Source organism: Branchiostoma belcheri, unplaced genomic scaffold (genome assembly GCF_001625305.1).
Source record: "Branchiostoma belcheri isolate BF01 breed outbred unplaced genomic scaffold, Haploidv18h27 scaffold240, whole genome shotgun sequence".
Taxonomy (NCBI): domain Eukaryota; kingdom Metazoa; phylum Chordata; class Leptocardii; order Amphioxiformes; family Branchiostomatidae; genus Branchiostoma; species Branchiostoma belcheri.
Window position 1 is genome coordinate 230,825 of NW_017803844.1, and position 7,428 is coordinate 238,252.

The 7,428-nt window shown below is 43.1% G+C and overlaps 1 pseudogene; it reads left to right on the forward strand.

Moving 5' to 3' along the window:
* The first annotated feature begins 4,182 nt into the window (after nt 1-4,182).
* Nucleotides 4,183-5,540, forward strand: LOC109471230 (annotated as a pseudogene).
* Nucleotides 5,541-7,428: the final 1,888 nt, after the last annotated feature.

The following is a 7,428-nucleotide window of genomic DNA, read 5'->3' on the forward strand; positions in this document are numbered from 1 at the left end:
CACCATCCTATCTGTACTTGTATCTGTGTAGCCAGTATAACCACCCTTTGCTGAACTCTAATCCCGTAAGTCGTGTACGCAGGACTTCTTTTGGATGCTAAATACATATATGAGAAGCCCACTCCGAGGGGGACTTGCTTAGGTGAGTACAAGTTGATGATAAGCACATCAGAGCGATTTGTTTATTCTTGTGATGGGCTTTAATATGATTAGAGTATTTTTTTGAACAAACATTGGAAGTCTCTGGTATTACATGGTTTTTCGTCACATTTAATTGCGACTTCGTTCTTGACCAGTCTACTCTTTGAGAGTTTGTTCTTTTGCTTTATTTATCAAAGCAATTTTGTCTGCTTTTTCTGGGCATGTTGAATGGCTTCTTCCCCAGAATCAGTGGCAGAGCAAAATCTTTTGTTGGTATGAACCTTTCATTCCGCATCTCAGATAGCGCTTAAACGCCTGGCGCTAGAACGTACAATTTTGGTGACTCAAGTCTCCTATGATATATCGATAAGTTAATAGATTTTCGTTTTGCCATGTCAACGGGTTTGTGACAGGCGGTTTGTAGACAATTTTGGTTTAAACATTAAAATTTTCTGGGTTTTGTATTTAATTACATAATTATAAAGTTTCTAACATTGATTATGATTATATATTTTTTTATAATTAGATATTCATTATTTATGCTCATTTGATGACGAAATCATTAGGTCTGGTGTAAGAGAGAGATGTTTGATGTGCCATAATCCAGCACAGTAAAATGGATAGCCCTAATGATAAATATGATGGGAGCCGCATGCCCTTTTTCCGCCGTAATCGGCCTATTTAATTCTGCGTAATTCAACGTACAGCGTAATTAGCGCATTTTGCGTAGAGCATAATTTGCCGTTTTAACTACAATTAAAACGTTTATTTCAGTTTGAGTACGCGATTCAGATCGGCCTTGTTTTTTTATGGAATGTTTCGCATTGTGAATTTTTAAAGAAATATTCCGGGAGGGTTGATGTGTAGTATATAGGGTATGCTCGACAATGTTGTATAGAACGGTGCTTTGTAAAACCCCTAAGAAGCCTCCAGGCTTTGGTAAGCTCCACCGAATATCTCCCTCCAGACAGAATGTATCCATTTGCCGCCATAAAGTAGTGCGCAACAAACAGGACACATGTGTTGTAACAAATATGTCAAATATGTAGTTAATTTGACAATTAACACATATTGCTATAAAAACTCTAAGGTTTGGGCTGACAGACGATATTTTTGCGCTTTATTTGTTACGATGTGACCTTCCAGATGTCGGAGCGGATGGATATTATTGAGATCCTGTGATCGTCTGCAGAGTGTAGCGTCAGTGCAGGGCGGCCTTTGTGAGGTGAGGTTGGCGTTTGCTTGTCTTTGTTTCTCTGAGAATTTTTTTCTCGAAAACATGCAGTTGTCGTACAGAATAGCTATTTGAGAGTGTGTTTAGGCTTGTAGTTGTTACTGATGAGGGCCGTCCTAATCGTAAGGGTTATTTTTGGCGTTCAGATCGAGGGATAATTCGTAGCGTGGTAAACGCATGTACTACTGGAAGTAAAAGCCGTGATTTTTACCGAAATTCTCGCCAATTAATGCTTGCAAAGTAGCATTTGTTGCTTCCTGTACTGGGCAACGTGACTGTGATGTATTTATGGAATATTTTAATGCTTGTACATGCCATTTTGTATGGCATTTGGTTGTGTTCTTTGTGTTTACTGAATCAATGAATTATTCATAGAGAACACAAACAACAGGGAAGTAACGTGTACAGCTTGGCCGCTAATGTGCACAGATTTCTATATAGATTAAATTCGTCGTTATAATGAGATTGAAAATAAACCTGTGTAATGGACATAAGCCTGGGTGCGAAACCCATAACACACTGAACACAAAGTATCTCAGTGAGCCCAGAACCCAGCTACTAGTAAATCGGACATTTGCATTCTGATATATGCTGCCTATCGTTAATATACTAGCTAGACCACAAGGGGTCTGTAGGACAGCTGCTTTACACTTCAACAGTGTGGAGGTTTTTAGATGCAACAAGCATTTACTGGAGTTCTATCACTATCAGAATGCATTGTACTGAATGTAGTATGTGTACATCTCGCCACTAGGTACTATGCACATGGTTAAGTATGCCTTCTTTCACATGTTGATGTAATTTTCATGTAAAATACATTTCCGTAAAAGATTATTTCTTTTTTTGTATAGGTCAACCCAGAAGGATTGGCAAGACAGACGTGTCAGCCAGGAACATGGGTCTGGTGATACCTGAAATCGTCATCGGGATAATCATTTCAGAAACACGTATAGAAAACACAGTCTGTCCTTGAAAATAGCAACTGGAAATGGCACAACATCCAGCTTACCCGGGGTGTGTTAGTTACGTAGGTTATCTTTAAAAGCTGTCAAGCCTCTTGGAAACCCAGACCTCGGGGACTGTGCCTCTGGCTCAGTGGGGGCTTGTTCAGCTTAGTTAGTTGGGTTTGTTGGATGTTCGTGCCTAAATTCAATTTTTAGGTTTGCCTTTGTCCCTTAGCCTTTCCTGTATAAAAACGGCTTGGGCCGCTGTTGACCTCAACCACGTCTCGATCCTAGAACCCAAAGTGCTGGATAAAGCCTCTGATGTAATCCTGACCCGCTAGGGTAACAAACAACGTGATGTGCCTTCTGCCCGCCAGCTTCCCTTAAAAGGCACACAATGAATGATTGACATAAGTTACATTTAAGTTACTTTCCATTCAATTAGTTGCCATTTAAGGCTGTCAGTTTGTTAACTCTGTTGGTTGGGTTTAGCGGTCGTGTACATAATGCAAGTAGGCCAGGCGTTATCCAAATGGACGCGTTTATGTATAGCCAACAAATACAAAAGTACAAAACATAGGTAGGATTCAATGTGTTACAGTGGATTTTCGTTACGTTTCCATTAATACTACGCCATACTGGCTAGCTCCTTTTCCCACATATGTCCAATAGTGTTCTCTGTTTCTGACAAGGCGTGGGGGCCCTTATTACAGTAAATGACTTCATTCATGTTGGTGTACCCATCACCGACAGACATAAAGCCCTAAACATGCTGAATATTAATCTCGTGTCGCATCCTCTGACTTGGTCCCTTGATCTTTGGCTGCAATGCAGACAGAAGTTTTCTCTTCACAAGCACTGCACTGATAAAGCAATGTGCTGTCAAAGCCCATCCGTTCTTGTTCACATTTCAGCATTGGGATGCCTTTGGGCTTGCTAGGGCAATGCCTGGCAGTGGTATGGCTCATTTGTTCACTGAACAAGTCCTGGTTAACAATTGTGTTCGATATGTCGCGCAGAGCGTAAAAGTGTTCTTTCCGTCGGACCAACCTTCCCTTTTTCGCCTTTGATGATGCTGATGTCTTTAGTGGTGTAGGAAACGGCTACATTAATTTACTGCCTATTAGTGACCCATGACATCGAAACTAAACATATTCACTTTTAATTCTTATCTAGTCTAAGGCACTATAAGTATAAGAGTACAAGGACTAGGCTAGCAATTAGTAAGACGACAGTATTGGGTATCAAACGCTGGGAGTTTATTTACCCAAAAAAACAAAAGTTCTCTCACACACACACACACACACACACGAGTCAACTACTCTACACATAAACTGTAAAGCTAGAGTTATTTACACATTTAGTTTCAGTACAATGGTTTCACTTATAAGCTATTTTGTACACATTGAAGCGATTAACATGATAAGACAAACGTTACTTTATATCTGAATACGCAAGAGCGAAGATATTTAACCTAGGGTAGAATACAGCTCAGATACTTCGAAGTCGGGTGAGGTGGGTAGAACAGCGTGGGTGGGTAGCGGTGGTGCTGGAGTTCCGCCGAGCGGCAGAGTACCGGTGGTTAGTGGCGGTGCCGACGTCTTAAGTGCCTCCAAAGCTGCCTCCATGTCCCGCACCTCCTTGGCCAGTTTGGCCTTCTCCAGGGCCGCCACTAAGGCCTTGTGCTGCTCCTGGAGCGTTTCGAGATCATGTTCTGTCTGTTCTGCCGTCCCTGTCGACTCTGTCGTCGCTGGTGGCGGGAGCCCCGTGCAGTATTTTGACGTGGCTTCGCCTGGATGATCCCGTGCGAGCAGTCTGCAACCTTTACATTTCCGATTCAACTTGCGTTTCTTCGGGGACGGCATGACAGAGCAAGTTATATTGTCATATAGTTATAGAAAATGACCCGTTTTCTTACTGATATTGTTTCACGTGGTGTAGAGGTATGTTTTATACGCAGACGTTCAACTTTCCTTATGACGTCAGCGGTCATCTTATAACAGCTTTCACAGATCCGGTGGGTAGACCACCCCGGCATTCGCCGCCTGCACCAAAGGCACTGTTTATCCTTTTCAGCGCGAAGGTGGTCAGGTTTTACAGATAACACACAACGTTCACATTTTTCAACGTGTATAGAACACAATATCAGGCAATGTGTTAGACACCTACGACAAAACCTCTCTACACAGTAACACGGTTCCAGAGAGGAAGTTCAGTCATGCAGTCTTCATCCAAAACCTCCCATGGAAAATACTGGCCAAGCCCTCTGGTGACTTCAATTATGCCTGGCTACCCAACAAGAACCTTGCTGTCTCCCTCCATTGTGATGCCGAGTCCAAAAGCTTTTCGTCCTGCCATGCTTCAGCTGAGCTGCGGTTGATCCCTCAGAAGATAGTTGTGCAGCCATTGACACGTAATATTGACCATATTTTCTACAACAAAGATAGGAGCTGGGGGACTACGTGCTTCATGCCGTGGCATGAGGTGTGTGATCCACAGAAGGGATACATCAAGGATTACAAGATCATACTGGAGGCCTATGTGAAGGCAGATACTCCTCGCGGAATGAAGGAAATCACCCTGGGCAACATTTTCGGTGAAGAAATTCATGAGAAGATTGAGTCAGTACTTGAGGCAACCATTCATTTCACTGTGGAGAACTTCAGTGAACTCAGAGCTAGAGAGGCGGTACAGTAACCCAATCTTTATCCGTAACCTGCCATGGAAAATAGTGGCCAAGCATGAAGAGGACACCAAAAGCCAGCCACCAAACAAGAAGACTCTTGGCTTTTACTTGAAGTGTGATGCCGATTCCAACAGCTTCTGGTCCTGTCGTGCATCAGTCGAGTTTCGGTTGATACCACAGAAGGCAGGGGTAAACATTCAAGAGGGTAGTAAATCATGTCTTCTACAAGAATGATGGTGACTGGGGGTATCCCAAGTACATTCCGTGGCACGAGGTGTGTGATCCACAGAAGGGATACATCAAGAACAACAAGATCATACTAGAGGCTTATGTGAAGGCAGATGCTCCTTGTATCTTAGCTGGATGTCTCAAAGAAGTGGCTTAGGGACAGAGGGTTCAATTTGATGATAAATAATCAACACTTGTCTGTAAAATATACTGCAGACTACTGTAGGCGCGGAAAGTATATGACCAATGTCTGCCCTTCTTGTTTTTTTACGCCCTCTCGCATTAGATTTAGGGTCTCCAAAGGACGTCACCCATAAAATTTACTTGGTGTGGCCTTATTCAGAAGGTAGGTGAGTGAAATCAAGTAGAAAGAAAAAACTTACCAAGTCTTCGTTCTTGTGATGTGCTGGTAGTTGCAGGATCTTGTCCCGGACGAAGAACTCCTTTGGCCCTTCCAAGTCCTTGTTTTCTTTGAGTTTTTCTTCTGATGTGTGGAGGAATCCACCTAGTAGAACTTTCCTAAAGAGTTCTGTCATGTCCATGTCACTCATGGACATGTGCTGTTTCCCGACTGTGTTGTTGCAGGTCTTGGGTGGTCTGCGCGCACCATTAGCAGGTTTTGGAGCCTGAAATTTAGTACGTCATTAATCACATTTGTCAAAATCACAATGTTGAATGCTATGGAATTTTTTTTTAATTTCCCAAATCTTACTGCACTGTAAATATTGCTTATTGATGTGTGGTACTCAAACACACTTGAAGGCCCTAAATATTGTTGTCATGAATGCTTGGTTTTGTTTTTGCACGTCTTGCAATAACATGTTTTTGTGTTGGGGTCTTTCCAAGCATCGTCGCGACCGTGGTATTTACCCAGCGACTTTGCCTGGCCTTCAGGGCGTCAGGGTCCTTGTCCGCTTAGACGACAAAGCAGAAAATAAGAATTCTTGCTTGCCTGTTGAACGCATCTGAAATACACCCACAACCCTTCCTATGGGACTTTCCCTCACATACGCACTTGACAGATGTGATCGATGGGAATTTTGTTTGATATTTTGACTTGTAGGCTTTTGTAACCGAATTCTGGACTTTTATGTCCGACAATTGCATTTTGATGTGACCGCGCCACGTGTCCAGTAAATGTTGGTTAATTTCACTTCGACCATGTATTTAACACTTTGACAGTAACGGTGCTATACATAAAACGGTACATTGTCATTGTACGACCCGCAAGAGGCTTACCTTGTGTAGTGTTGGCGTCTTAAGGGTGTACTGGAGACGCTTGATCTTCGTTATAGCTGCTCGCAAGACGGTTAGCCTGGTCCGCCTCTGGGAAGGGGACAGGCACACCTTTTCTCCAAGTGCCCGATACGCGGCTGCTAGGGCGGCATTTCGTTTCGCGTGACGCTGGTTCTCCGATGTTCTGGTCCGTCTTTCCATGGTCGTGTCGCCAGATCAAGTGAGGCTCCAAAATTCCTCGTACCTTATTATTCAGTTACCTTTTTTTCAGAAATATAGCCCCTAATGTAACCTCTACCCTACATATAAATTCATAAATTGTCTTACCTCCCAGAAATCCTCTTCCGGTGTGTCCCACTCGTCCCTTGACTCATAACCAGAGTCGACGTCGCCATCCTGAAAATAAGCAAGTAAGTATTTTTTAAAATAAAGACGGACGTAACCCTTCTGATGTAGATACGTGATGAACTGACCTATCAGCACTTCCGGAATGGGCAATTGTGTCAGGTCCTTACCATGAATTGCCACCGTGAATTGTCGGAAATGCTTCCACGCAAGGTGGTACGCGTTGACTGTGGCTGGTGACAAAGAGAGGCTAAGCAAGGTGTTCACTCCTTAAGTTGGTCGGCAGGAGATAGGGTGGAATTTGTGTGGGACAAGGGTCCATGTGTGGAAATCTCTGCCGAAAGAGGTCCACCTGTAACCGAGAGAGATAATCAGCCATGTCATTCCTTGCCACACGTCCACCGGGCACAGATTCTTCCCCGAAAGGACAGAGACTGATGACAGGAGTTGTAATTGGTTAATGAGAAAACATTTTACACATTGTACATGAGGCTAGTCAAAAGGCCACACCTGGTTTGAGCCAGACATCTTTATTTACTTATTTATGTATTTATTTATTTCAAATGCAGACAACACATTACACAGACTTACAGGCAGCAAAAGCTGATGAACGT